We start from the raw sequence: 7,984 nt of genomic DNA, 5'->3' as shown, positions 1-7,984 counted from the left end.
TTATTTTTAAATGGAAAATTTTCACTGTTCCCCTAGTGGATGATTACAAGCTTTCCATTGATCTCTTACTTAAAATCAATCTTCTCTTTTCTTACTGTAATAATTAACAATTACCATCAAAAATGCCTCAGGTAATTTTCACATGCTGCTGTAAAAGGGATCAGAATATAGTAATTTAAGTCCTTATTCTGCTTCCATATTGATGGGGCCAAACACTGATGTTGTTGCATTAATCTGAAGAATGTTGATCATATAAATAGCTGATTTGGAAAACATTCAATAAATAATGATTATAATATGTAGCTTGCTTTATTTCTGCACATTTGATGACAGAACTCTGCAACCTAAGAACATTTGACTCAGAATTTTGACCTTCATGGCTGCTTAAAGTACGTAGAGACTATTTTTTTCCTGTCAATCCTGCCAATAACTATTTTCCAATTGGCTGCTGGTGACAGAATAGTCAGAAACAACCAGGCCATTTATGGACTCCATTCTTCACTATGTAAATGTAATTGTATGCAGATATACACAATATATGAAATAAATTCTATTGTGTCAATATATATCTACTTACATTTATATCTCTATATAGGTAGCCAATCAGAAGGCAGCACTGCGATTCAAATAAAAACTACTAGAAACACTCAGCAAGTCAGGAGCATCCGTGGAAAGAGAAATCGCTAACGTGTCAGGTCAGGGACTCTTCATCACAACTGGGAAAGAGAGAAAAATGAGTTAGTATTCAGTAGCAGATAAAATGTGGGAGAGATGGGTAGAATAAAAGGAGTATAATTGTTAGGGTGAGACCAAATGGGTTAATCAGGACAGTTAGAGTAGCAGTTACAAGCACATTATGCTTCTAGATCCATTTAGTTTTGCCATATCAGAGATAATCCTTTTGTTTCAGCCCTCCCTCCTTTGTGTTCTCTGCTACTGAAAACTAACTTGTTTTTACCTCTTTCCTATTTCTGATGAATGTCCCAGACCTAAAACATTAACTGTTTCCCTTACTACAATAGCTGCTTGACATGTTGAGTATTTGCAGCAACTTTCTTTTTTTATATATTTTCAGGTTTTCAGCATTTGCAGTTTTTTTGATTTTATTTTAGAACATTTCACTTTTGTTCTGATTTGTCTTGCAGTCTTCTCCTATATTCATGTTTGAACTTTTAGATCGCTAGATGGACTATCATTGGAACTTTGGGCTGCTTCCTTGCTGGAAAATAATCTTAGTCAGATTAAGATAAAATCCACTAATAAGCCATATTACTGATCTATGTTCTGAGAAAAGGTTATGCACCTGAAACATTCACTATGTTTTTCCCTCTACAGATGCTGCCTGACTTGCTGAGTACTTTCAACATTTTCTGTGCTTGCTTCAGATTTCCAGCATCTGCAGCTTGTTTTGATTTTCACTCATGTTTAACGTAGTTTCTTGAGAACATAAAATGGCTGTATTACTTTGTCTGGAGAAGGGATTTTCAAGTGGCCAGTCAATCCATTGTGACAGCAACACTATATAGCCTCTACCAATTTAGAGGGGGAATTTTCTTTTTTTCAAGGTTATTTTGAGTAGTATGCCTAATCAAAAGTTGTAAGAGTTGGTTTAACATCTAAGCAGGAAGGGGAGATGTGCAGTTATCAATGTGAAATAAATTGACAAGAGACTTCCACTTGTAGCCCTACACCCTCCCTTGTAACAAGTCATGTACAGTAATTCTTCAATTATCACAAATAGGAATGTAACACCAATACCAAGTATACATTGGTAAACATTGTTTAAATAAATATGTAATTTATGTAACTTTACGTAAAGTTCTCTTAAAGGAAAACTGGAAAGCTACGCTAAACCTCTCAAACTGGACGAACAAGCAAATGAGTTCTTATTGGCTATAATGAGGAACTGATACTTTTTGTTGTTAATCTTTTTGCTTAATTACCATCAAACATTACATAAAGAACTACTATAGGCTGAATTGCATGTTTTAATCGAGGAAACAGACAGACAGCAACAGAACAGATGTAAGATTTCAAAATTTCATTATGTTTCAAAGCAATTTTACAAGAAATGAAGAACCAAATATTGCAAAAGATGGAAATATGATTGCCAATTTGCACACTAGGTCCTGCAAATATACGTAAATGACCAAGTCATGTTTCAGATTATAGAAAGGCTATAAAGATGCTTTGAGAGAAAAATATTTATAATTTTAGCCCGTGCTATCCAGTCTTGCTGGTGTTATAAAGACAGAATGCATGAAAATTTATCTGTGTAATTTCTAGTTCAAAATATCAAAGTAAAAGAGAAATCACCATTTTTTTTTGCAGTTCCCATTCAAAATGTACACAGAAAGGTTGAATTGTATGTGAGGAAAGAATACTCATAGAATTGCATCTTGCTGTGAACATGTATAAAGGAGATTAGTTTGTCAAAATTATAATAGTTCTTAATTTAGAAAGCGACCTACAGATTGTTTCCCGTGATCCTGAACTGGCAGGGAAAGGATCCAAGTGACCTGACGTGACTGGAGCATTAGCCAAGGCATTTTCCATATCAAAATAACTAACATACTGTTCTTTTGATAATGCTTCCTTGAACTGAGGTTATGAAGTTTACAACAGAATGATTCGTCCATGGTGAGATACCCACAGCTAGTGACCATACTCATTAATCCTGGCAAATCATTTGCATCACCTCCGCATGAGAATACAAGAATTTAGGATTTTGGAAAGTCAATTTGGTGATACTATTGCAGAAGTCTAAATGGAACTTCTTGAGGAACCTCTGAGCTGGCATTAATTCCACCCTGTATACCAGTTTTATTACATGTAGCTGTGAAACAGTGTGGTAAAACAGATGGTCATCTGTGGAAAATCCCTCTTGGATGACCAAAACTCAGATGATAAAAATGGATGCATAACTGTGCAATTTGAGCAGGAACAACCCATAATCCTATTGTGGCAGGGTCTTCAACATCAAAAAGCCATCATGTGAGTTGGCAAGAAACAACTTAAAAAGACATTAAGAGCCAGCTAAGCCACACCACCTAGTTTAGCTGGCTAAACATTATGAATGTTTTCAAAATCTATTGATGTTATTTAAAATCAATTATTAAAAATGTAGGAATAATAAAATGTTGAAGCACTTAAAATGGAATAAATTTTTAAAAAGTACTAATAATCATAGTTAATTTTTTAATTTATTGATTTTATTTTTAAGGATTTGGGTGACACTGGCAAGGCCAACATTTATTGCCCATCCCTAAATGCATTTGTACTGAGTAGCTTGCTAAACCATTTCAGAGAGCACATAAGAATCAACCGCATTGGTTTAACAGGAAGTCACAGAGAGGTCACACTGGGGTAGTATGTTGGAGTTCTTCCCCTTAAGGACATTTGTGGGCTTTTCCAACAATCACTCCCAATAACTTTTTTTTAAATTCCATGTTAGCTGAATTTGAATTCACTAGCTGCTGGGTGAGATTTCTACTCTGGCCTCTGGATTATTAGTCCAGGCTTCCAGATACTAATTTGGTAATTTAACCACTGCTCCTTTGCAGCAGGTCCTTTGTACTAAAAATCACTGAAGACTTTGTCTCTGTGCTAGGTATTCAGATCATTAGTCCAGCATAATTTCTGTCATCGCTTGCTTGGTTACACCACTGAAGTGCAGTCAGGGAAAAGTACTGAGAACAGTTGCAAGTCTTCTGCATTCACAGTTACTCCAAATTACAATCTGTTACCTGGGGAAATGTCAGCAGGGTTCTCCACAAATGTATGCTAATGTATATGAATCAGGCTGGTTACAAAGGCAAATTTGTATCCAACATCAGAGGCAGGAGCTTGTTTGGGATTTTTTGGTGAAAAAATAAAGTGTGCTTACACCCATGTATACCAGAAGCCTAACTTTAATTTAAACTCAGTCCAAGAGTTTTTCTTTTGATGATGAGGTTGTTGAAGGCAACTCTGGTATCACTGAAATAATATGACAACTGGTCATATGCCATACGTCAGATTTTTTTAGCTTTATTGGGTCATTAGAATTTCATCCCGCTGTTGTAGAAAGCTGTCTGCTAGCTTTCAGTGAGCACTTTGCAACTTACTCAATTTCGTTGATAAGGCTTCGATCTGAAAATGGTTCAAGACTCCTGATACTGACACGGATTATTTCTTATTAATTTACCAGCAGGAAATTTACGTTCTACAAATATAATCACCAAGAATTTTCTAAATATCCCAAGACTCTGCACTGATGTGTAATAAGACAATGACATTAGATACCTAGTCAATAAAAGGAGACAGCAGAACCAATGACCGAAAGCTTGGTCAAAGAGAGAGGTTTCAAGGAAGATCTTACAGAAGCAAGAAAAACAATACAAGGAAGATAGTATTATTCTGTTTGATCAGCAGATATTTTTGCCACCAACTATGAACAATGAATCAAGTTTTATATCACTTTATCACATGGACTAGCATTGTCTGCTCTCTACAACATAGCTATAAAAATCAATGGAAACATATTTCACAAAATATTAATATTTGTAGGTGGAAATGATTGCCTTTATACCTGGTGCTTACTGAAGCTGGATGTCAGCCTAGGCTTGGAAGTATCTCACTGGTGTTATTGCATACTATACCTTCAGAGGTATTATTGGCCAATGAAATGTTAAACATTCCAGGTGCATGCAAAATATCTGAAGGAAAAAGGTCAAAGTATCCTGACCAATATTATCCTTCAACCAACACTTAAATCATATGCCCTGATAATTCCATGGTCCACTGCCCTCTCCTATCAGATTCCTTTTCCAGCCCTTTGCCTCTTCTACCTATCACCTCTCAGCTTATTACATCTTCTTCCCCTCCCCCACCCACCTACCATCCCCCTCTGACCTATCACCTGCCTGCATGTGCTCCTCCCCCTGGCCCCACCACCTTATTTTGGCTTTTGCCCTCTCCTTTCCAGTCCTGATGAAGGGTCTCAGCCCAAAACATCGACTGTTTATTTCCCTCCATGGATGCTGCCTGACCTGCTGAGTTCCTCCAGCACTATTTGTGTATTGCTCCAGATCCCAGCATCTGCAGAATTTTTTTGTGTCTCTGCTCTGATAATTTATCTCATTCTTATTTGTAGGGGATTGTTATGTGCAAAGTGTTTGCTTCATTTCCAAAATAAACATAGACACTATGTTTCAAAATTAATTCATCAGCTGTAAAGTTCTTTGAAATGACTTTGATCATAAAAATTGCCAAATAAATTCAAGTTACATGAGAGCATAAGAGATAGAAAGATTAAGCCATTTGGTCCCTCGAGCCTGCTCTGCCATTCAATCAGCACAATTTCCTTCCTGTTTCCCATATTCCTTGATTTCTTTAATATTCAAAGATCTATCGTTCTCAGTTTTGAATGAAATTACTGAGTCTCTACAGCCCCAGGGTAGAGCATTTCAAAGATTCACCAGCCTAAATGGCCTATCTTTTATCGTAAGACTGTATCTCCTAGTTCTAGCTTCCTAACTTGGAGAAATATCCTCCCTGTATTTCCTCTCTCAACTCCTCTAAGGATTTTGTACATTTCAATTACCTCACCATTTATTTTTCCAAACTCTGGAGAATAGAGGCCTAGCCTACTAAATCTCTTCTCTAATGACAGACCTGCTGTCGCAGAATTGAGTCTGCTGAGTATTAACTGCACTCCCCATATGGCAAATATATCTTTTTATAGGTGAGAAGATCAAAATCGTACTTAATAATCCAGGTTACTCCAGTCCAAATAAGTTCTTTCTTTTTCTTTGATGAAAAGAAGGACAATCAATTTGATGAATGTCAGAAATTAATATTCACTGACAGAACCTATAAAATTTGTATTTCTCTAGAACATGGAAACATTGCGCATACTGAAAAAGTTTGTGGTTCAGGTCCACTGGTTCAATGTAACTGAAATATCTACAGATGTGTGACTCCACCTGGAGGACACGGCCTTATTGGAACAACTGCCTCATGTAACTAATGCAAAGGCCAATCTTGATTTGTTTAAAAGTCGTAACAATGCCATCACATTAAGCTGTGAAGTATTGATATTAGAAAAAAAATTCAACTTCTCTTTTACTTGATTATTAGCAGACGAAAATATTTGTCTCTATAATTTCCTTGTTTATTTATCACTCTTGCTTCAATAGTATAATTTGTGTCCCAAATCTCAGAAGTTGGAGTTGGCAACATTAAATTGAAAATTAAATTTATTGGAACTGGACAAAGTCATTAAAAAGGGTGCTGCCCAGTCATTTAATTTTATTAAGCCAGGATCTGTAACTTTGAAGTCTACTCTGGACTTGTGCATCATGATCTAGTCAGATGCTTCAATTCATACTGAGAACTGTCAAAGTTGCTATCTTTTGATGTAATGCTGAATATCTGTTCTCCCGCATGGAAGGTAAAGATCCCATGGTACCATTTCAAACAAGAGCAAGGAATGTCTTGGTCAAAATTTATCCTTCACATAATACCAATTATTACATTGCTGTTTTTAGGAGCTTGCTGTGTACAAATTAAATAACGATTTTCTTACAATAGCAACCGCACTTCCAAATTACTACTTTGGATGTAAAGCTCTTTGGAGCATCATGAAAGGAACACTGTTAATGCAAGTCATTAAAGGTTTTCTTTTGTATATAGCTACAAAGATCTGCTACAGTTTTTTGTATTTAAGAATACATTTTGACTATAACTATGACACTGTGCACAACCTCACATGATCCTGGAAGAGAATGTAGTGCATTCCCTGTAGGAGGTAATTTCACTTAAATTTACTCTCTTTGAATTTGTGTCTTGACAGATGTGTTTACTTAAACTTGTGAATCCACTATAATTCAGTACTAAATTTATAGGTAGAGTGAGATTGTTACCAACTTATTGCACTGTCCTGATTTCCAATTCCTTTGCATGCAGTGCTGAGCTCCTGCAGTCTAATGAAAGATATCTAAATAGTTTGCATTTAGAGTTGGAGAAACAGGGGCATATTTTGTGAAAGCATATACTCTCCATTTAGTACACTGCCAAATTTTGAGTGGTTTGCAGACTTCAAAACTGCACTTGCTCTACCCAAATCTAAGTCACTTACATAGAACAAGAACAACAATGATCCAAATATCAAGGCTTGGGAGATGGATTGTCTACTTTTCCACCAGTTGGGAAAAATATCCATTCACTTCCCCTCTCTGCCGCCTAGTCACTTGTCAATTTTGTACCCAAGTTACTACTATCACTTTAATATTGTGCTTCTACCTTACAAATAAGTTAGAAGATAATTTGTCAAATGCTGTTAGTAAGTTGAAACACAGATTTATTACAGTACCCTTATCAATTGTCTCTTTACACTAATAATTCTCTCAGGTTAGTCAAAAATGATTCCTTGCTGGATGCCTATTAATTCATAGTTTCCACAATGACAATTAATTTTGTCTTTGACTATGATCTCTGGTAGTTTTGCCACCATTAATATTATTGTTCTACATGGCTTATCTTTCTCCCTATTTGTGAGCAGGATTCCACATTTTCAGTCCTATAGCCCTGATTAAATATTCAAGGATTGAAAGATTGTGATCAGAGCTTCTGCTACCTCTATCTCTTCTGTGTTGATACCAAAGAAAGCATTTCATGTGGACAAGGTGTTTCATGCTTTGAGTGATGCCAGTCCAACTGCGACTTGACTTCAATCCAGACCTCATGTACTGTGTGTGGAGTTTGCACATTTTCCCAGTGACTGCCTGTGTTTCTTTTGTATACTCCGATTTCCTCCCACATCTCAATTACCTGTGGGTTGTAAGTTGATAGGCCTCTGTAAATTTCCCCTAACATGTTGGTGAGTATTAGAATCTGGGGGCAGTTGATGAGAGAGTGGGGAGAAAAAAATTGGATTAGTATAGGCTTAATGCAAATAGGTGCTTGACAGCTGGCATGGATTCAGTAGGCCAAAAGGCCTGTT

The sequence above is a fragment of the Pristis pectinata genome, chromosome 5 (assembly GCF_009764475.1).
Source record: "Pristis pectinata isolate sPriPec2 chromosome 5, sPriPec2.1.pri, whole genome shotgun sequence".
Classification (NCBI taxonomy): Eukaryota; Metazoa; Chordata; class Chondrichthyes; order Rhinopristiformes; family Pristidae; genus Pristis; species Pristis pectinata.
The sequence above is the reverse complement of the archived record's forward strand: the minus strand, read 5'-3'. Positions refer to the sequence as shown.